This window comes from Somniosus microcephalus, chromosome 16 (genome assembly GCF_052327205.1).
Source record: "Somniosus microcephalus isolate GS21.2 chromosome 16, FLI_Smic_1.0, whole genome shotgun sequence".
NCBI lineage: Eukaryota > Metazoa > Chordata > Chondrichthyes > Squaliformes > Somniosidae > Somniosus > Somniosus microcephalus.
The window spans coordinates 24,602,692-24,625,740 of record NC_141002.1 but is presented as its reverse complement, the minus strand read 5'-3'; the positions used below and the strand labels follow the sequence as shown (position 1 = coordinate 24,625,740).

General features: G+C 45.2%; 1 protein-coding gene and 2 pseudogenes across 4 annotated transcripts in view; 2 read left to right on the top strand and 1 right to left on the bottom strand.

Annotated features, from left to right (window-relative positions):
• Positions 1–23,049, bottom strand: part of pphln1 (periphilin 1) — a 258,281-nt gene that overhangs the window by 40,089 nt on the left and 195,143 nt on the right. The gene's annotated exons all lie outside the window — the stretch shown is intronic.
• On the top strand, positions 2,073–5,449 carry LOC147106023 (maestro heat-like repeat-containing protein family member 1 pseudogene; annotated as a pseudogene).
• Positions 9,278–11,241, top strand: LOC147106022 (maestro heat-like repeat-containing protein family member 1; annotated as a pseudogene).

Sequence of the window (23,049 nt, the reverse complement as noted above, 5' to 3'; positions counted from 1 at the left end):
TCCACTTGTGGGGAAGAGCATAACTGGAGGCCATCAATATAAGATAGTCACCAAGAAATCCAATAGGGAATTCAGAAGAAACTTCTTTACCCAAAGAGTGGTGAGAATGTGGCACTCGCTACCACAGGGAGTGAGTGAAGCAAATAGTATAGATGCATTTAAGGGGAGGCTAGACAAGCAGATGAGGGAAAAGGGAATAGAGGGTTATGCTGATAGATTTAGATGAGGAAAGACGGGAGGAGGCTCGAGTGGAGCATAAACACCGGCATGGACTGGTTGGGCCGAATGGCCTGTTTCTGTGCCATATATCCTATGTAATCCTATGAGATAGATAGAATTTTAATAGGTAAGGGTATCAAGAGATATAGAGCAAAGACGGGTAAATGGAGTTGAGGTGCAGATCAGCCGTGATCCAAGTTAATGGCAGAGCAAACCTTAGGGGCTGAATGTCCTCCTCCTGTTCCTGAGAGAGTGTTTGTTTTGTAGAGGTGGATGCAAAAGGAAGTAGGGTTGGAAAGAGGTAGTTGTGGGTGATACAAGGAATTGGCCAGAGCTGGCCTTGTTAGTGATTGAGACCATGGAAGTATGAAACCAGCGGGGATGGCAACGTTGAGGGGGTAGTCGCAAATATGGGTAGGAGAGTTTAAAGGACGACAGGGGGACAGTAAAATCAGAGGAAAGGGCAAGAAAAGTTGAAATGGAGCTTGAAATGACCAAGGATGAGGAGTCACTGAGTCCAGAGGCTGAAGGAGGAAACCAGGGTGTTATGCAGTAGAGAACAAGGATTTTAAAGGAGAGGAGAGTGGAACAAGTGCTCTGATGTCACAACAACTTCATGACATCATGAAGCAGCTTCAATCCCTTTAGAGTTTACGTCCTGTCAAGGCACAACAACTTGCATTTATATAGCGCCTTTAAAGTAGTAAAGTGTTATAAAACAAAATTTGACATCGAGCCACATAAGGAGATACGAGGGCAGATGACTAAAAGCTTGGTCGAAGAGGTAGGTTTTAAGGAGCGTCTTAAAGGAGGAAAGAGACGCAGAGAAGCAAAGAGGTTTAGGGAGGGAATTCCAGAGCTTAAGGCCTTGGCAGCTGAAGGCACGGCCACCAATGGTGGAGCGATTATAATCGGGGATGCTCAAGAGGCCAGAATTAGAGGAGCGCAGATAAAGACAGTGGAATCATTTGTTTAGACAGTGATGAATGTACAAACAGACAACCGTGTTTACTCATCCTTTCTAGTCAAATACAAATACCATCTGACCCATTCCATATTATTTGAGACTATCCTACTGGAGTGAAGGAGTCTTACTGTTCTCCCGTATTACCTGGGCTAGAAATGATGCTTTCCCATTCCAAACCCAGAATGATCTCATGAGTTCAGATCTTGTGTATTTAAAATTGATTTGAGTCATATGAACATCCCAATTTGGGGGCAATACTGCTAGAAATGTCTGTCCTACACTCCTATTTCGAAATCTTTTGTCACAAGTACTTTGAGTGTCTGTGGTGCGGTGGGTTCTTTATTTGGAACAAACAGCTGCTCAATCCAATATGGCTGCCAAGGGTTGCGAATGTTGCCTTGTCCGTATGGTCTGTATCTCAAGTCTGGGCCTTAAACCCCACCACCCACCTTAATCTGCCATAAACAGCTGACAAGACTTATATGGGCACGTGACCCAGGGCCACATCACAACTGAGGGATTATGTAACCTGGCCTCACAATGAAAACCATGACAACCCTGAAACCACAGGGGTGGACTAGACACAGCAAAGTGGTCCAAACTGTGTATTTGTGCATGAGAGAGCAAAGAGAGAGCTTCAAGACAAGTGCCTTCATCAAATCTATCCAAATTTTAGAAGATCACCAAGAACAAATTGGAAACCATGTGGAAAGGAACAGTGTTAATTATTGGAGAGAAAGAAGTCAGGGAACAACATCCAAGCAGAGATCTGATTTCACACTGTGAGTTAGTGAACAAAGGCAATCTTTAATTGATCATTACTCACAGAAATTATTTGGTTGAAACCTTTCTTCATATTGAAGAGTTATAGAATTTGACTGCTAAAATGTCCCTCAATGTGGAAACACTCTCAGTTGCCCTAGTGAAGATGATAGCCAAGGAAGATGAAAGCGGTCAGCAGAAAATATCAAAGACCCTCCAGACACTGGGGCTTCAGCACCCAGAAACAGTGTGAATGAGCTGCCATGACTATCTGTGCCATCACACCATGCGGACAGCTCCACACGGCGTGTAGTATTGGAGACCATGGCGATGATTATCAAGGACACCCTTGATCAAATTAGCCAAGCACTTGCTGAGAAAGTTATTTCTTTGGCTGCAATGTGGATGACGATGTTAACAGGAGCACAAGCTGACAGCCAGGAAGCTGCCAGCAATCTCCTGGTTACCACGAGCTTCAGGTTCAGAAATGAAGTTGTCCAGTTGATGACAAAGAGTTTCAAACAAGGGCACCTTCCGCATGTGTACATGGTCAAGACCTTAACAAAACTGTCAACGGAAAATGTGTACGGCATGGTTCCTTTACTAAAATCTATCTTAGGGATCATGATTCCAGTATTCGTTGGCGTTAAACAGGCTGAGCTGAAGACGGCATTTGTCTCAGCAGTGGGAAGTTTTAGCAAGAGCATCTTGATCTATCTGGGAAATATGGAGAAAGCCTCAGACCCTAACGTGACTAAAGATTCTTTCTCCACCGAGATCAACGCTGTCGATAGTCTGTTATTCAAGGTGTGGCTCGAGAAGGAGTCCTCTGAATTGAAGATCCCAACAGTAGAAGCTCTAGGCTGTGTCATTTCCCTGCTGCCCAAGGACATACTGGAGGAAGAGCTGCCCAGGATAGTGCCAGGCATCCTGTCTCTCAACAATAAGCAACCAGGGCATTTTTCCATCAGAGTGTCTATGCCGGGTACTGGATGTTGCCATAGAGATGGGATATCTGGGGCTGAAAACACAGATGGACAATCTGCTTAAAAGTCTCCACCAGCAGATGAAACACAATAAGATCCTTTGCTGTTTTAGAGTTCTGGCCCCAGCTTATGCAGACTCAGTAGTCGAATTTCTCCTCTCGCAGTTGGAGAACGCTGACCAAAAAAAAGAGTAGGAACACTCAATGTACTGAGGCATCTCATCATATCGGTCTCCTCACATTTTGAGAGGAAGGCGGTTCAGATTGTGACTGCCATAAAACCACTGCTCCTGGACAAGAGCAGCAATCAGGAGAAGAAGCTAATTGCTCAGGTAATATGCGTCATGGCCCAGCAAGGTTACCTTGAGCTAGAGGGATGAAAGACAATGGTGGAATTTGTCATCCAACAGTGTGCTGCATCTGTTGATTCACGGACCGTGGTACCACCCAATCATCAGCCAGACCAGGTAACAACTGAGGAATTAGTCACAGCATGTGAAACAGTGATGTGTGTGATCACAACTGCAGTGAAGATGGAGGATGTCCTTTGGCCATTCTTACTGGAGTTTGTCACCATGACCCAGTACACCAAGGCTTTAACAACAATCTGTAATTGTTCAGCACATCTTGGGGAAAAAAAAATCTGCAAGCCGGCAGTGAAAGGCTTTTCCTCACAATGAAGATGCCAATCTCCCTAAAGCCCAGGCACTGATGACCCAGCTCATCGTGTCTTGTTGCCCATATCAGGGAGGAAGCTGAGGAGCTGCGGCACTGAGGCTAATGCAAGTCCTGAGCCTCAATATCCACCCAGCAACTGTGAGAGGGTGGGAAGAGGAGCTTCCGTCATTGGTTGAACAATTACTGAAGAATTCAAAGGAGTCTCTGGCCCAAAGTGAATGGGAGGAGAAATTATTGCTGGTCTTGTCCAGGACTCTCAATACCATTGATGACGAGGAATGGACATGTCAGCTTGCTGATGAAATACATAAAGAAATCGAGAGCTACCACCTTTCACCACAAGAGAAGGGCTTTCTCTATAAATTGTTTGGGACAGTGCTCCGTCAGACCCGCACAACGAAAATAAAGGAGGAGCTTTACAAAATGCTACTGAGTGTGCAGCACAGTGAGTGCGCGGAGAGAGAGGGTGCAGCTCTCGCCATTGGTTTCTGTGCCATGACACACTTTGATGATACCCTCAGTTGCCTGGAGGAGTTTGCTAACTCCAACAGATTTAAGAAAACTGAAAGTTTCTTGAATATTCTTAGGGTCAAGCCTGATGCGGATTTGGCTAAAGCCAAGGGCACACTGGTTCTGTGCTATGGGAACTTGGCATTCTACGCACCTGAGGAACTGATGCTGTCCACAATTGAGACCCACATTCTGCCAGCTGTGATTAATCAATACATTACAAGTGGACAGGAGAAAAAGACTGAATCCAGGGATCTCGCACTAAAGCTCAGCCTAATAAAGACCGTGACTGATAGCCAGATCCCTACATTCAAGTCGCCATTCAACTTTATCAGAAACAGGGAGCTGCTGACATGCAAGCTGGATTTTATCGTGGCCGAGCCACTAGAGCTGCTGCAGGGCCCTGTTCGACAGTTAGCCATGAACACCTGCACGCATCTGATACAACTACACACTGAATCAAACCAAGCTCACATCTGCCGATTGATTCAAACCTGCCTGACCAGTACTTTCAGCTTGTTACCTTCAGAACTGGACAATGACAAAGACATGAACAGTAACAGAAAAGAGATGGCAACACGTTATACCCAAACCATGAGTTCCCTGAAATAGCTTCTGAAGCAATTACTGCTTCAGGACCTGTCCCCTGAAGGACTGGAGGTCAATTACAATCAAGTAGAAATCTGGATCATTTCAGCAAAAGCTCATGAACGAGAGAAAGCCATGGACACCACCTCAGAGCTTTTGAAATTTTACTGGGAGAAGCTCAATGTTCATAATATAGCGCCAGGAAATAACATGGGGTCTCTGATTGGACGACTAATGCCGCGTTGTGCAGACCCATCGCTTCCCGTTCGACAGATGGCTCTGGACACCTTGTACATGATCCTGGCCATTCAGTTATCATATGAAGGCACCAATCTGGATCAGCAAAGGATCAGTTGGAGGTTCTGAAAGCAGTCAGACAACAATTAGTTATCCCTGATGCTTCAGTCCTCTTTAAAGTATGCTGCCAGATCACAGGAGTCATTGCAAAGTGTTTGCCCCATGACCAGCTGAACAACTTGCTCTCCGTGGCTCTCAAAGGACTGTCTGACCAACACCACAGCTGTTCCACTGCAGCCGCTGTGCTCCTGCAAAACATCATTAAAAGACGTGGCAGTGAACTTCGGGACCAGGTCTCAGAGATACTTCACGTGCTGAGCGTTGAATTGCAGACAGTTCCTTATGAGAACGTGAAACTTTTGGTTCTACGGAGTATTGCCATACTGGCTTCACACAACAGAGCAACAGTTGTGTCCTGTCTCCTCACCTACCCCGTCCCATAGAAACATAGAAGATAGGAGCAGGAGTAGGCCATTCGGCCCCTCGAGCCTGCTCCACCATTCAATGCGATCATGGTTGATCATCCAATTTCAGTACCCTGTCCCTGCTTTCTCCCCATATCCCTTGATCCCCTTAGCCTTAAGAAATATATCTAACTCCTTCATGAATATAGTTAATGAATTGGCCTCTACTGCCTTCTGTGGAAGAGAATTCCACAGGTTCACCACTCTCTGGGTGAAGAAATTCCTCCTCATCTCTGTCCTAAATGGCTTACCCCTTATCCTTAGACTGTGACCCCTGCTTCTGGACTCCCCGACCATTGGGAACATCCTTCCTGCATCTAGTCTGTCTAGTCCTGTTAGAATTTTATAAGTTTCAATGAGATCCCCTCTCATTCTTCTAAACTCCAGCGAGTACAAGCCCAATCGACCCAATCTCTCCTCATACGTCATTCCTGCCATCCCAGGTATCAGTCTGGTGAATCTTCGCTGCACTCTCTCAATGGCAAGAACATCCTTCCTCAGATAAGGCAACCAAAACTGCACACAATACTCAAGGTGTGGTCTCACCAAGGCCCTGTACAACTGCAGCAAGACATCCTTGTTCCTGTACTCAAACCCTCTCGCTACGAAGGCCAACATATCATTTGCCTTCTTAACCGCCTGCTGCACCTGCATGCTTACCTTCAGCGACTGGTGCAGAAGGACGCCCAGGTCTCGTTGCACTTCCCCTTCTCCCAATCTATTGCCATTCAGATAATAATCTGCCTTCTTGTTTTTGACACCAAAGTGGATAACCTCGCATTTATCAACGTTATATTGCATCTGCCATGCTTCTGCCCAATCACCCAACCTGTCCAAATCATACTGGACTTTCTCGGCATCCTCCTCACAGCACACACGCCCACCCAGCTGTGTCATCTGCAAACTTGGAGATATTACATCTACAGGAAACTGTGTGTTATCCGGAGGCTAACTGTCCGGAATGCTCGAGCCACCGGCAAAAATCAGGAGCCGTTTCGTTAGGTTTTTTTTTTCCGTTGCTTTTTTCTTTTCGTTGCTTTTTTCTCAACAGTCAAGCTCTGCAAGGTCTCGCTGAAGCTGTTGCTAAGCTACAGAGACGCTACAGAGACGCTTGGACTGTTTAGAAGCTGTTAAGCAACAGGGTTTGTTGCCAGATACAGAGCTCAAAATCTCCGTATGTTTCAACATTAGCGCTGGTTTGTCCGGCAGTTTTGAGGAAACGGCAACAGCTCGGTCCCGTCAGTGCCGGATAGCACAAGGTTTCCTGTAGTTCCCTCGTCCAGATCATTAACATATATTGTGAATAGCTGGGGTCCAAGGACCGATCCCTGCGGTACCCCACTAGTCACTGCCTGCCACTCGGAAAAAGAGCCGTTTATTCCAACTCTTTGCTTTCTGTCTGCCAACCAGTTCTCTATCCAAGTCAATACCTTGCCCCCAATCCCATGTGCCTTAACGTTACACGCTAATCTCTTATGTGGGACCTTATCGAAAGCCTTTTGAAAGTCCAAATATACCACATCCACTGGTTCTCCCATAGCTATTTTACCAGTTACATGCTCAAAAAATTCCAGTAGATTAGTCAAGCATGATTTACCTTTTGTAAATCCATGTTGACTTTGTCCGATCCGGTCACTGTTTTCCAAGTGCTCTGCTATTACATCTTTTATAATGGACTCTAGCATTTTCCCCACTACCGATGTCAGGCTCACTGGCTGTAATTCCCCGTTTTCTCTCTACCACCTTTTTTGAACAGTGGGGTAACATTAGCTACCCGCCAATCCATGGGTACTGTTCCAGAGTCTATCGAAGTTTGGAAGATGACCAGCAATGCATCTACTATTTCTAGGGCCACTTCCTTAAGTACCCTCGGATGTAGATTATCAGGCCCTGGGGATTTATCGGCCTTCAATCCCGTCAATTTCCCCAACACCATTTCCCTACAAATACTGATTTCTATCAGTTCCTCCCTTTCAGTAGGCCCTATGTTCCCCGACATCTCTGGGAGGTTATTTGTGTCCTCCTTTGTGAAGACAGAACCAAAGTATGTATTTAATCGGTCTGCTATTTCTTTGTTCCCCATTATAAATTCCCCTGATTCTGACTGCAAGGGACCTATGCTTGACTTCACCAATCTTTTTCTCTTCACATATCTATAGAAGCTTTAACAGTCAGTTTTTATGTTCCCTGCAAGCTTACTCTCATACTCTATTTTCCCCCTCTTAATCAATCCCTTTGTCCTCCTTTGCTGAATCCTAAACTGCTCCCAATCCTCAGGTTTACTGCTTTTTCTGGCCAATTTATATGTCCTCTCCTTGGATCTTATGCTATCCCTAATTTCCCTTGTTAGCCACGGTTGGGTCACCTTTTTTGTTTTATTTTTATGCCAAACTGGGATGAACAAATTCTGTAGTTCATCCATGCGGTCTTTGAATGTTTACCATTGCCTATCCACCGTCAACCCTTTGAGTGACATTCCCCAATCAATCCTACTCAACTCGCGCCTCATACCATCGTAGTTTCCTTTATTTAAATTCAGGACCCTAGTCTCTGAGTCAACTACTTCCCTCTCCATCTTAATGAAGAATTCTATCCTATTATGATCGCTCCGACCCAAGGGGCCTCGCACAACAAGATTGCTAATTAATCCTTTCTCATTACATAATACCCAGTCTAAGATGGCCTGATCTCTAGTTGGTTCCTCGACATATTGGTCCAGGAAACCATCCCGTATACACTCTAGGAATTCCTCCTCCACAGTATTGTTACTAATTTGGTTAGCCCAATCTATATGTAGATTAAAGTCACCCATGATAACTGCTGTGCCCTTATTGCATGCTTCTCTAATTTCCCTTTTAATGCCATCCCCGACCTCCGCGTTACTGTTTGGAGGTCTATATACCACTCCCACTAACGTTTTCTGCCCCTTGGTATTTCTCAGTTCTACCCATACAGATTCCACATCATCAGAGCTAATATCCTTCCTTACAATTGTGTTAATCCCCTCTTTAATCAGCAATGCTACCCCACCTCCTTTTCCTTTTTGCCTATCTTTCCTGAATATTGAATACCCCTGGATGTTGAGCTCCCAGCCTTGGCCACCCTGGAGCCATGTTTCCGTAATCCCAATCATATCATGTTCGTTTACCTCTATTTGCACAGCTAATTCATCCACCTTATTCCGAATGCTCCTCATATTAAGACACAAAGCCTTGAGGCTTGTTTTTTTAACGCTCTTAGATCTTTTAGAATTATTATTTGCTGTGGCCATGTTTGATTTAAACCTTTGATTTCTCTGTCTGTCTTGTTTTTCTCCTTCCTGTCTTTTGCTTTTATCCTTGTTTCCCTTTCCTCTGTCTCCCCGCTCAGGTTCCCAACCCCCTGCCATTTTAGTTTAAACCCTCCCCCACAGAGCACTAGCAAACACTCCCCCTAGGACACCGGTCCCAGCCCTGCCCAGGTGCAAACCGTCCATTTGGTACTGGTCCCACCTCCCCCAGAACCGGTTCCAATGTCCCAGGAATTTGAATCCCTCCCCCTTGCACCATTCCTCTAGCCACATATTCATATGAAATATCCTTCTATTTCTACTCTGACTAGCACGTGGCACTGGTAGCAATCCTGAGATTACCACCTTTGAGGTCCTATTTTTTAAATTTACCTCCTAACTCCCTGTATTCAGCTTTTAGGACCTCATCCCGGTTTTTACCTATATCGTTGGTACCTATATGCACCACGACAACTGGCTGTTCACCCTCCCCTTCCAAAATGTTCTGCCGCCGCTCTGAGACATCCTTGACCCTTGCACCAAGGAGGCAACACACCATCCTGGAGTCTCGTTTGCGGCCGCAGAAACGCCTATCTATTCCCCTTACAATAGAATCCCCTATCACTATAGCTTTCCCACTCTTTTTCCTCACGTCCTGTGCAGCAGAACCACTCCTGGTGCCAGGAAGTTGGCTACTGCTGCCTTCCCCTGGTAAGCCATCCCCCCATCAGTATCAAAGTGGTATATCTGTTTGAGAGGGGGATGGCCACAGGGGACTCCTGCACTACCTGCCTGCGCCTACTACTCTGCCTGTTGGTCACCCTTTCCCTTTCTGCCTGTGCAACCTTTGCCTGCGGTGTGACCAACTGCTTAAACGTGATATCCACGACGTCCTCAACATCGCGAATGGTCCAGTATGTATCCAATCGCAGCTCCAGCTTTGGACAAGTACGTCAGTGACGTGTGGCGATCACTGGCCGAGGACACACAATGTGCCACGGGTACAATGGGAGAGCTGCTGGACACAGTGAATTAACAGTTAAGATTTGTGATAAGCAGAACCTATCCCATCAGAAGTAACACAACCCAGTATTCAAGCCTTGAATCCCTGGCTGCCATCTGTGGGCTGCATGAGATGATAACTGAGCCCGAGTCAGCAAAGGCGGTGACTACGTTATTCCCGTAGATATTTAGTGCCCTGCTCATTAATCTTAGCTCATATGTTAATGTTTGTCTGGTCAGTGGCTTTGTTCCTGATGGTGAACCACAGAAGAGAGAATTCTCAGTTGAGCCTGTAACATCTGAAAGCAACAATGTGTGAACTGTGTGGAGACATTGAAGGACCTGCAAGCTCGAACAAATAACAAAGCAGTGCTTAATGATATGGTGCAAAAGTGGAGGATGGGACCAGATGATGGATCTCTGCAAGTCCGACAAGGGGGTTGTCCTGCTGGCCAGAGCAATGGTGAGATATGCTGGCCCCAGTCTGACTGGCATTGTGAAACAGCTGGCAGCTCAAATCCATACTGTGCAAGACTGTCAGACAGTCACCGTGGCTTCCTTCTTTGGAGAGCTTTTAACATCTCCACTGGTTTCACAGCTGCAGCTCACAGACATTCTGGCGAGTAGATTGCTAAGATGTTTGCTCTATGGTTCTCCAGTTGCCCAGTTGGTGTGCGTCAGGGGCCTGTATAATATTAAAGCACATCACAAGACTAAAAGATGGTCTCGGAAAGTGATGTGCACAATGACTACTCTGTTGGGGAACATGGAGAACCAGAAGGCGGTGCTAATATTTGAGGTGCTGTCGTGCCTCTCAAAGCACTTAATTCAGTTGCGAGCAAACACCATCCAACCCTTTGAAGAGAAAATTCGCGCCAGGATTCATCCACTCTTTGAGGCAAAGTCTGATAGAGTGCGGGCTGAAGCGTTCGGCGTGTTGGGGATCTTGGCCAAGTGTGGGATTGGAGGTTCCAGATCCTCCTTCTGCCAACAGGTCCATTCCAACCTGGTGCGCTTGTTGTTGCACCTGGATGGAAAGAGTGAGGAGCACACTAGGTCTTGTTGTTAAACACGACGGTTGCTCTTTCCACTCATTGGATCAGTTGAGGCTTCCTTGTTGATTGACAAGTATGAGGAGGAGCCCACCAGGAGCTACATGAATCTCCAAAGAGACCTTTCATGACAGTTGGCTCAGGATATCCCCAAACAGATCACCTCATATGCCACAGATTGAGAGTCCTTCTTCCAGAACCCCCAGGAACAACTGCGAGCACATGCAGTGGCCTTTGCATATTTACTTCACCAACAGTCAGAGTGTGTCCGACCCGCCCGGAGGGTCACCTGGTGGAACATCTGCACAAAGAACTGCTGCTGTTCACCATCAGACTGAAGACTAAACGCTCAGGCCACCAACCTTCTCCACCTCCTCTTAGCAGCAAATGGATCATTCGTTCAACGTGATTTGTAAATATGTAATTTTATAGATTGTAAATAAATTGATTTCCTGTTGTGCTATTGTAACTATTGGTGCATCTTCAAACGGTGCAGGGCCCGCTGCTGTGTGACTGGGAGTGAACTCTCCTGATTCTCTCTCACACACACACACACACACACACACACATACTCACACCTGACATTAGACACAGATCCTGCTCCTCACTCCATGCAATTCTTCACTGGATCACCATGTTAGTTTATTTATAGATGCAGTTCCCTTACCAACAGTGCAGGGATTTGCCTGTGCACTCCCAAAGTGCATCACTTCACACCTATTGACAGTAACTTGCATCTGCCATATGTCTGCCCATTTTACCAGTCTATATCCTCCTGAAGCCTGATACTATTCTGCTCACTATTTACTATGTTGCCAGGTTTCGTATCATGCGCAAACTTTGATATTGTACTCCCAGCTTAAAGTTTCCACTAGGTTACGTGGTTTTTTCAGCGCAATTCGCCCGAAATCGGCCAAACCAGCGCAAAAGATAGAGGAATTTTAAGCACAATTTACGTCCAGTGCAAATTTAGTGTCTGCGATCTCGTTCGCTAGTTTAAAAAACATCGTGCTGGAGACAGCCACACCCACAAAACTAGCCCCGCCCACAGGTTGAATTCTTCACCGTGGTGAGTTCCCGCTAATTACGCTTGTTTGCGGGCCTGAGGAGGCTCTTAAAATTAAACTTTTTTTTAAAAGGTGCAAGAACACTAATAAGCGCATTTTAAAAGTTTATAAATATTTAAAAATATTTAATTTGCTAAGAAGCTGACTCCTGTACACCAATGAAATAGTAAATGGTTCTGTATAGTTTTAAAACTAATTTTCACTTATTTAAAATCAGGTTACTCACAGGTGGTGGAACTTATTAAAAATGCTTATTTTTTTTTGTGATAAACCCATTTCCAGCGGTATTAATCAAACTGCACCAGGTTACCACTCTTAAAATATATAAAGGAATATTTTTAATGCAAGAAAAAAGTAAACAATTGTGTTCCAAAACGCTGCTCGATTGAGCTGGTTCATGGAAGATTTTACCTTCAACGATATGCAAATGTGCTTGAGGGAAACCTGAGCAAAAAGTTCAATTCGGAAAACAAGCACAATTGAGTGTAATTTGCGCCTGATTGCCGATTGCGCCCAAAGCAGAAACTCTGCCCCTCCATACCCATAGAGTCATACAGCACGGATAGAGGCCCTTCGGCCCATCGTGTCCGCGCCGGCCATCAAGCCCTGTCTAATCTAATCCCATATTCCAGCATTTGGTCCGTAGCCTTGTATGCTGTGGCATTTCAAGTGCTCATCCAAATGCCTCTTAAATGTTGTGAGGGTTCCTGCCTCCACAACCCTTTCAGGCAGTGAGTTCCAGACTCCAACCACCCTCTGGGTGAAAAAGTTCTTTCTCAAATCCCCTCTAAACCTCCCGCCCCTTACCTTGAATCTATGCCCCCTAGTTATTGACCCTTCTACTAAGGGAAAAAGCTCCTCAGCATCCATCCTATCTATGCCCCTCATAATTTTGTACACCTCAATCATGTCCCCCCTCAGCCTCCTCTGCTCCAAGGAAAACAAACCCAATCTGCCCAGTCTCTCTTCATAGCTGAAGCGCTCCAGCCCTGGTAACATCCTGGTGAACCTCCTCTGCACCCTCTCCAACGCGATCACATCCTTCCTGTAGTGTGGCGACCAGAACTGCACACAGTATTCCAGCTGTGGCCTAACCAGTGTTTTATACAACTCCATCATAACCTCCTTGCTCTTATATTCAATGCCTCGGCTAATGAAGGCAAGTATCCCATATGCCTTTTTTACCACCTTATCCACCTGTTCCGCCGCCTTCAGGGATCTGTGTACTTGCACACCCAGATCCCTCTGACCCTCCGTCTTGCCTAGGGTCTTACCATTCATTGTGTATTCCCTTGCCTTGTTAGTCCCCCCAAAGTGCATCACCTCGCACTTTTCCAGGTTAAATTCCATTTGCCACTGTTCCGCCCATCTGACCAACCCATCTATATCGTCCTGCAGACTGAGGCTACCCTCCTCGCTATTTACCACCCTACCAATTTTTGTATCATCCGCGAACTTACTGATCATACCTTTTACATTCATATCCAAGTCATTAATGTAGACCACAAACAGCAAGGGACCCAGCACCGATCCCTGTGGTACCCCACTGGCCACAGGCTTCCAGTCACAAAAACAACCTTCGACCATCACCCTCTGCCTTCTGCCACTAAGCCAGTTTTGTATCCAATGTGCCAAGGCACCCTGGATTCCATGGGCTCTTACCTTCTTGACCAGTCTCCTGTGCGGGACTTTATCGAAGGCCTTACTGAAATCCATGTATACCACATCCACTGCGTTACCCTCATCCACACACCTAGTCACCCCCTCAAAAAATTCAATCAAATTAGTCAGACATGATCTTCCCTTGACAAAGCCATGTTGACTATCCCTGATTAATCCTTGCCTCTCCAAGTGGAGACAAATTTTGTCCCTCAGAATTTTTTCCAATAATTTTCCTACCACTGATGTTGGGCTCACTGGCCTGTAGTTCCCCGGTTTTTCCCTACTACCCTTCTTGAATAATGGTACTACATTAGCGGTTCTCCAGTCCTCTGGCACATCCCCTGTGGCCAGAGTGGTCCTGAATATATGTGTTAGAGCCCCCGCAATCTCTTCCTTTGCCTCACACAGCAGCCTGGGATACATTTCATCCGGGCCTGGGGATTTATCCATTTTTAGGCCAGCTAAAACCGCCAATACCTCCTCCCTCTCGATGTTAATATGGTCGAGCATATCACAGTCCCCCCGCCCTATTTCTATGTCTACATCGTCCTTCTCCATAGTGAAAACAGATGCAAAAAATTCATTTAGAACCCTTCCTACATCTTCCGGCTCCACACACAGATTGCCACTTTTGTCCCTAATGGGCCCTATTTTTTCCCTAGTTATCCTCTTACCCTTAATATACTTATAAAACATCTTAGGATTTTCCTTTATTTTGCTCGCCAGTGTTATTTCATGGCCCCTCCTTGATCTCCTAATTTCTTTTTTAAGTATCCCCCTGCACTTTTTGTACTCCTCTAGGGCTTCCTCCGTCTTTAGCCTTTTGTATCTGCCAAAAGCCCTCCTTTTTTTCCTAATCCATTCTCGTATATCCCCTGACATCCAAGGTTCCCTGTGGTTTTTGGAACCACCCTTGACCTTTACGGGAACATGTTGCCATTGTATGATCTCAATCTCCCTTCTGAAAGCCTCCCATTGCTCCGATGCGGATTTTCCTACAAGTAGCTGATCCCAGTCCATTTTGGCCAGATCCTGCCTTATCCTATTAAAATCGGCCTTCCCCCAATTTAGAACCTTTATTTCCAGCCCATCCATGTCCTTTTCCATGACCACCTTAAATCTTACCATATTATGGTCACTATCACCAAAGTGCTCACCTACTAGCACTTTTTCCACTTGGCCAGCCACATTCCCTAGAATTAGGTCCAGTACCGCCCCCTCTCTTGTAGGACTTTCTACATGCTGGCTCAAAAAGCTCTCCTGGATGCACTTTAAGAATTCTACACCCTCTGAGCCTTTCACACTCTGACTATCCCAGTTAATATTGGGGAAGTTGAAATCCCCCATTATTATTACCCTATTATTTGCACATTTCTCTGAGATTTGCCTACATATCTGTTCCTCTATCTCCCCCTGACTGTTTGGAGGCCTATAGTACACTCCCAGCAAAGTGCTTGCCCCCTTTTTGTTTTTAAGCTCCACCCATATGGCCTCATTAGAGGAACCTGCTAATATATCATCCCTCCTTACTGCAGTAATTGACTCCTTAATTAATATTGCGACACCCCCTCCTCTTATACCTCCCCCTCTGTCTCGCCTGAAGATTCTGTACCCCGGAATATTGAGCTGCCAGTCTTGCCCCTCCCTCAACCATGTCTCCGTGATAGCAACAATATCATACTCCCATGTGTTTATCAACACCTTCAGTTCATCCACCTTATTTGCAAGACTCCTTGCATTAAAATAGATGCCATCCAGCCTTGCCCTTATATGTTTGCCCTGTCTACCAAGCTGACTTGTTTTTTTCTCTATAATTGGCAGCACATCACCCCCTATTTCAGCTTCCCTCTGTATCCCATCCCCCTGCCAAGTTAGTTTAAACCCCCCCCAACAGTGCTAGCAAACCTCCCCGCAAGGATATTTGTCCCGCTCTGGTTCAGGTGCAACCCGTCCGACTTGTACAAGTCCCACCTTTCCCAGAAGTAGGCCCAGTGATCCAGGAAAGTAAAACCCTCCCCCCTACACCAACTCCTTAGCCACGCATTCATCTGCTCTATCCTCCCATTCCTATACTCACTAGCACGTGGCACTGGGAGTAATCCAGAGATTACAACCTTTGAGGTCCTGCTCTTTAATCTGTTACCTAGCTCCCTAAATTCTTGATGCAGGACCTCATCTCCCTTCCTTCCTATGTCGTTGGTCCCAATGTGGACCACGACCTCTGCCTGCTCACCCTCCCCCTTAAGAATGCCCTGCAGCCGCTCAGTGACATTCCTGACCCTGGCCCCAGGCAGGCAACAAACCATCCTGGAGTCACGTTTGCGGCCACAGAAACGCCTATCTGTTCCCCTTACGATAGAATCCCCTACCACTATTGCTCTCCCACAATGGTCCTAATACCGACTCCACTGCATACATCTCTCCGGTCAGAAAAACTCCTGTTCACCACTACTCTCTGCCTCCTATTCCTTAGCCAATTACGTACCCAAGTTACCATCATCCCTTTAAGGCCATGTGCTTCTATTTTCCAAATCTATCTGTTATATAGTTCCTTATTATCAAATGCCTTTTGAAAGTCCAGAACAATGTTCCTCTGGAGTTTTCTTTTGGGTGCACGGCCCATTCAAAGTTTCGTGCATGCATGAAATTTCACATCTGAAAAGCCAGACCAGGGCTGCACAGGACCAGCATTCAGCTGCGTGGCTGTGGCTGTGCAGCTTAGAGGGACCATCGGTCCACACATACATGTACTTCACTACCTTTATCAACCCCCTCTGCTACCTCACCAAAGAACCCAACCGGGTTAATCAGACACGACCTGCCCTTAACAAATCCGTGCTGGCTGTCCCTTATTAACCCATGCTCCTCCAAGTGAGAATTAATTTTGTCCTTGACAATGGTCTCTAGTAGTTTTCCCAGCACTGACATTGGACTGATTTCCCTGTAGTTACAGGAAACTTTCGTTTAACCGGAGGTTAAAAGTCCGGAAAGCTCTATCTACCGGCAAAATTCAGGAGCCGTTTTCTATAAGTTTTTTTACTTCTCGTTGCTTTTTTTCCCCCAGTCAGGCTCTGCAAGGTCTGTAGCTAAGCAACAGCTTCAGCTAGAGACGCTTGCAGCTGCAGCCGACTGTTTTGAAGCTGTTGCTAAGCAACAGGGTTTGCTGATTCACACGGAGCTGAAAAGCTCTGTATGTTTTAACATTGGAGTTGTTTTATACGGCAGTTTTGATCTAACGGCACCAGCTCAGTCCCGTCAGTGCCGGGTACCAGAAAGTTTCATGTACCAGGTTTATCCCATTTCCATTTTTTGAACAGGGGTGTAACATCTGCAATCCTCCAATCCCCTGGCATCACTCCACATTCAAGGAGAATTGACAGATTGTGGTCAGAGCTTCCGCTATCTCCATTCCATTCCTATAGCAACTGTGCCAAAAACACCACCCTGCAGAGTTAATAATCACCCAACAGCTGCAATTCCTTGGATATTGTGTTCCACATATGTTGGTGCAGGTCTTGCAGATCTCTGTTTAGAGTTATGGCCTGGATGTCCTGCAGTGAGGCCATGGTTATACGCCCCATTTGTTAACAGTCTACACTGCAGAGGAGTCCCATGTATCTGATGAGGTGGGTCAAGTGGAGCAAGTGTCAGTAGGTGAGCATTTAGGGAACAATGATCATAGTACAGGTACACTATCCCTTATCCGAAAGCCTTGGGACCAGCTGAGTTTCAGTTTTCGGAATTTTTCGGATTTCAGAAGGTATTATTATAAGACTGGGAAATTTGTATTTAATATAAATTTTAAAAGTTCAGGCTACCTCTTGCGACTGTTCCGTGTCTCATTCCCCTTCCTGCTTCTCTGGAAAGCCGGATATCGGCTGACTCCTACTAAGCTGGCCCGCAAATCAGGTCGGGTGGGGGGGTAGAAAAGAATATCGGACGGGCCGCGGTTCAGGTCGGAGTCGGGGGGGGGGGGGGGGGGTCGGGGTCGGGGGGGGAGAAAAGAATATCGGACGGGCCGCTGCAGCTATTGGACCGGCCGCTGTATTGTTGGGTTCACTCTCCCGGTACCTCCTGCACACTGCCCGGCTCGGCCTGCAATCTCCTACCCAGGAGGGAACTCTGTGACCCTCTGCCCTGCTCAGCATAAGTCGTGCGCCACTCTGGTCATGTCGTGCGCCCGACTTACGCTAAAAGAAAAAACTTTCGGTTTTTAGAGGTTTTCGGAAGTTCGGATAAAGGATAGTCTACCTGTATCATAAGGTTTAGACTAGCTATGGAAAAGGACAGGGAGCAATCTAAAGTAAAAATACTTAATTGGAGGAAGGTCAATTTCGGTGGGTTGAGAATGGATCTGGCCCGGTTAATTGGAATCAAAGATTGGCAGTCAAAACTGCAATCGAACAATGGGCTGCCTTTAAAGAGGGGATGGTTCGGGTAGTCGAGGTACATTCCCACGAGGTGGAAAGGTAGGGCAACCAAAGCCAGAGCTCCCTGGATGATGAAAGAGATAGAGAGCAAGGTGAAGCAGAAAAAGGGGGCATATGACGGATGTCAGGTTGAGAATACAAGTGAGAGCCAGACTGAATATAGGAAGTTCAGAGGGGAAGTGAAAAAGGAAATGAGGGGCAAAGAGAGAGTATGGGAATAGATTGGCAGCCAACATAAAAAGGAATCCAAAAGTCTTCTATAGGCATATAAATAGTAAACGGGTAGTAAGAGGAGGGGTGGGGCTGATTATGGACCAAAATGGAGACCTATGCATGGAGGCTGAGGGCATGGCTGAGGTACTAAATGAGTACTTTGTATCTCTCTTTACCAAGGAAGAAGATGCTGCCAAAGGCATAGTGAAAGAGGAGGTAGTTGAGATACTGGATGGGATAAAAATTGATAAAGAGGGGGTACTAGAAAGGCTGGCCGTACTTAAAGTAGATAAGTCACTAGGACCGGATGGGATGCATCCTAGGATGCTGAGAGAAGAAAGGGTGGAAATTGCAGAGGTACTGGCCATAATCTTCCAATCCACCTTGGATACAGGGGTGTGGTGCCAGAGAACTGGAGAATTGCAAATGTTACACCCTTGTTCAAAAATGGGTGTAAGGATAAACAGGCCAGTCAGTTTAACCTCGGTAGTGGGGACGTTTTTAGAAATGATAATCTGGGACAAAATTGCCACTTGGACAAGTGGGGATTAATTAACAAAAATCCAGCACGGATTTTTTTTTTTTTTTTTTTATATAAAGGCAAATCGTGTTTAACTAACATGATTGAGTTTTTTGATGAGGTAACAGAGAGGGTTGATGAAGGCAATGCGGTTAATGTGGTGTACATTGACTTCCAAAAGGCATTTGATAAAGTGCCAGCAAAGTTGAAGCCCATGGAATAAAAGGGACAGCGGCAGCATGGATACGAAATTGGTTAAGTGACACGAAACAAAGAGTAGTGGTAAATGGCTGTTTATTGGACTGGAGGAAGGTACACAGTGGGGTTCCCCAGGGGTTGGTACTAGGACCACTGCTTTTCTTGATATATATTAATAACTTAGACTTAGGTGTACAATTTCAAAATTTGCAGTTAACACAAATTTTTGGAAGTAAAGTGAACAATGAGGAGGATAGTGATAGACTTCAAGAGGACATATAGAAGAAGATAGGAGCAGGAGTAGGCCATTCGGCCCCTCGAGCCTGCTCCGCCAGTCAATGAGATCATGGCTGATCATCCAAATTCAGTACACTGTTCCTGCCTTCTCTCCATATCCCTTGATCCCTTTAGCCTTAAGAAATATATCTAACTCCTTCTTGAATACATTTAATGAATTGGCCTCGACTGCCTTCTTTGGTAGAGAATTCCACAGGTTCACCACTCTCTGGGTGAAAAAATTCCTCCTCATCTCTGTCCTAAATGGCTTACCCCTTATCCTTAGACTGTGACCCCTGGTTCTGGACTCCCTGACCATCGGGAACATCCTTCCAGCATCCAGTCTGTCTAGTCCTGTTAGAATTTTATAAGTTTCAATGAGATCCCCTCTCATTCTTCTAAACTCCAGCGAGTACAAGGCCAATTGACCCAATCTCTCCTCATACGTCATTCCTGCCATCCCAGGTATCAGCCTGGTGAATCTTCGCTGCACTCCTTCCATGGCAAGAACATCCTTCCTCAGATAAGGCAACCAAAACTGCACACAATACTCAAGGTGTGGTCTCACCAAGGCCCTATACAACTGCAGCAAGACATCCTTGTTCCTGTACATAGACAGGCTGATGGAATGGGCGGACGCGTGGCAGATGAAATTTAACGCAGAAAAGTGCAAAATGATACATTTTGGTAGGGAGAATGAGGAGAGGCAATATAAACTAAAGGGTACAATTCTGAAGGGGGTTCACTAACAGAGAGACCTGGGGGTATATGTGCACAAATCGTTGAAGGTGGCAGGGCAGGTTAAAAAAGCATACGGGATCCTGGGCTTCATGAATAGAGGTATAGAGTACAAAAGCAAGGAAGTTATGATGAACCTTTATAAAACACTGGTTCAGCCTCAACTGGAGTATTGTGTCCAATTCTGGGCACTGCACTTTAGGAAGGATGCAGAAAAGATTTACAAGAATGGTTCCAGGGATGAGGGACTTTAGTTACGTGGATAGACGGGAGAAGCTGGGGTTGTTCTCCTTAGAGCAGAGAACGTAGAAGAGATTTGATAGAGGTGTTCAAATTCATGAGGGGTCCAGACAGAGTAGATAGAGAGAAACTGTTTCCATTAGCAGAAGGGTCGAAAAGCAGAGGACACAAATTTAAGGTGATTGGCAGAAGAACCAAAGGCGACATGAGGAAAAACCTTTTTACTCAGCGAGTGGTTAGGATCTGGAATGCACTGCCTGAAAGGGTGATGGAGGCAGTCTCAATTGTGGCTTTCAACAGGGAATTGGTAAGTGCTTGAAGGAAAAAAAATTGCCGGTCTACAGAGAAAGGGCAGGGGAGTGGGGCTAGCTGTGCTGTAACCATTCTATGAAAACCCAAAGATTTTGAAATGGATTTGTCGATCCCAGTTTCTTGGCTAATTATTGTCAATTTTAAATTATAAATTTCAGATTTCTTTGCTAATTTTCTTTTGCACTGAATTATTAAACTTTGGCTCAAATTTAAGTTTAAATATTCTTATTGTATTTTGCACATTAATATTTGATTTTTGACTCAATATTTCTTTTTATGAGCTGATTTCTAGTTTCCTGTAGCATTCATTTTATTTCTTTAATATATTTTTTCTATTGTGGATGTAAGTGTAGGATGGATTGGGAAGGTGGAAGGAAGGCAAATAAACATGGACAGAGAAAAGGGAACCAAAATAAAACCAAGCCATTGGAAAGTAGCAGGAAGATAAAAAGTGAATACAACCTTATGCATAATACTGAACTGCACAAATTTAGAGTTTCTTCAAGTAAAATTAGAACAATGCAGTGTGTTAGAGCATCAATATTAGTACTCATTATCTCCCACACTCTGGACCTCATCTTGTAGGAGACCATTAATGGGACACTTTCAAACATCTTAAAGCAGTTTGTACAGAGCAGCACTGATGGAAGATTGAGGTAGATAATTGCCAGCTCAGATATACTTACTGTATGGGCCAAGAATATCAGAAAGGGGGGAAGAATGAGAGCAATAGCTGTTTACAGGAAACTTTGGTTTATCCGGAGGTTGTATGTCCGGAATACTCGATCTAACGGCAAAAGTTAGGAGCCGTTTTCTACAAGCTTTTTTAGTTCTCGTTGCTTTTTTTTCCCCCAGTCAGGCACTGCAAGGTCTGTAGTTATAGCAACAGCTTCAGCTAGAGACGCTTGCAGCTGCAGCCGACGGTTTTGAAGCTGTTGCTAAGCAACAGGGTTTGTTGATTCACACGGAGCTTTTCAGTTCCGTATGTTTCAACATTAACGCTGGTATGTCCGGCACTTTTGATGGTACGGCACCAGCTCGGTCCCGTCAGTGCCGGATACCAGAAAGTTTCCTGTACTGCTATAAACAATTACTACTTGTGTGCTGCCCAGTTCACCAAATAAAACTAGCAAGGATTTAGCAAGTATAAATCTAGATCGTAATAGCTGCCTCCCAGTGATACTGTAACTTTTACTGATAACATACAGGAAACTTTGTTATATCCAGCACCGACGGGACAGAGCTGTTGCCGATCTATCAAAACTGCCGGACATACAAAGTTAATGTTGAAGCATACGGAGGTTTTCATCTCCGTATCTGACAACAAACACTGTTGCTTAGCAACAGCTTGTAAACAGTCGGCCCGTACCTTGGAAGCGTCTCTGCAGCTTAGCAACAGCTTCAGAGAGACTTTCCAGAGCCCGACTGTTGAAAACAAAGCCACGAGAAGAAAAAAAACCTAACAAAACGGCTCCTGATTTCTGCCGGTAGATCGAGGTTTCCGGACATCCAACCTCCGGATAAACCAAAGTTTCCTGTATTAGGTTCAAGTCTACTTCTGCTGAATGATGATCGCATTAGTTAAAATTCCTTAACAGGAAGGTCACAAAAACAGAGAAAAAAGTACATGTCCATTTTTAAACAGCTCCAGATCAATTAACTGAAAATCTTGAAACAATGCTGTCATGTTGGCTTATTCAGATGTTTTACAGCAGACATTTGTATAAATTTTGACAACGTGATTAGATTTCTTTGAAAAACAATTTGTAGTAATTGTTACAGATTGGGCTCTCTCACCACTTTATTCATGCTTATGGTGAACTGCAGTTCCCATAGGTAGACCCGCCTCCTCTTAAGGTCTGAAATTTACAACTCTTTATAGCCCTGAACTGGAAGTGCATGCCACAGGTTTGTCCATTACCCTTTTCACAGAGAGACACCACACCACATGTTCGATGGGTTGTCCAAAATGTATTCCTGGCTGCTCAGATAAGTGGAAAGTACCACATTTTAAGACCTCATTATCAAGGCTAAAACTACAAGTTAAATTTACTTACAAGAATGATTATTAGGAGTACATGGAAGATAAGTATATAGAAAAACAGAGATCCTTATTAAAAAAAAACATTGAATCAGTCTCCAAGAATTTCAAAATATATCAGAGTATAATTCTTACACCGTCCAATTCTAATAAACTGCAACTCTTCCTTAACATAAGAATTAGGAGCAGGAGTAGGCCATATGACCCTTCGAGCCTGCTCCGCCATGCAATAAGATCATAGCTGATCTTCGACCTCAACTCCACTTTCCCATCGGATCCTCATATCCCTCGATTCCCCTCGAGTCCAAAAAACTATCTATCTCAGCCTTGAATATACTCAACGACTCAGCATCCACAGCCCTTTCAGGTAGAGAATTCCAAGATTCGCAACCCTCTGAGTCAGAAGAAATTCTGCCTCATCTCGGTCTTATCCTGAGACTATGCCTCCTAGTTCTAGACTCTCCAGCCAGGGGAAAAAACCTCTTGGCATCTACCCTGTCAATCCTCCTCAGACTCTTATATGTTTCAATGAGATCATCTCTGATTCTTCTAAACTCCAG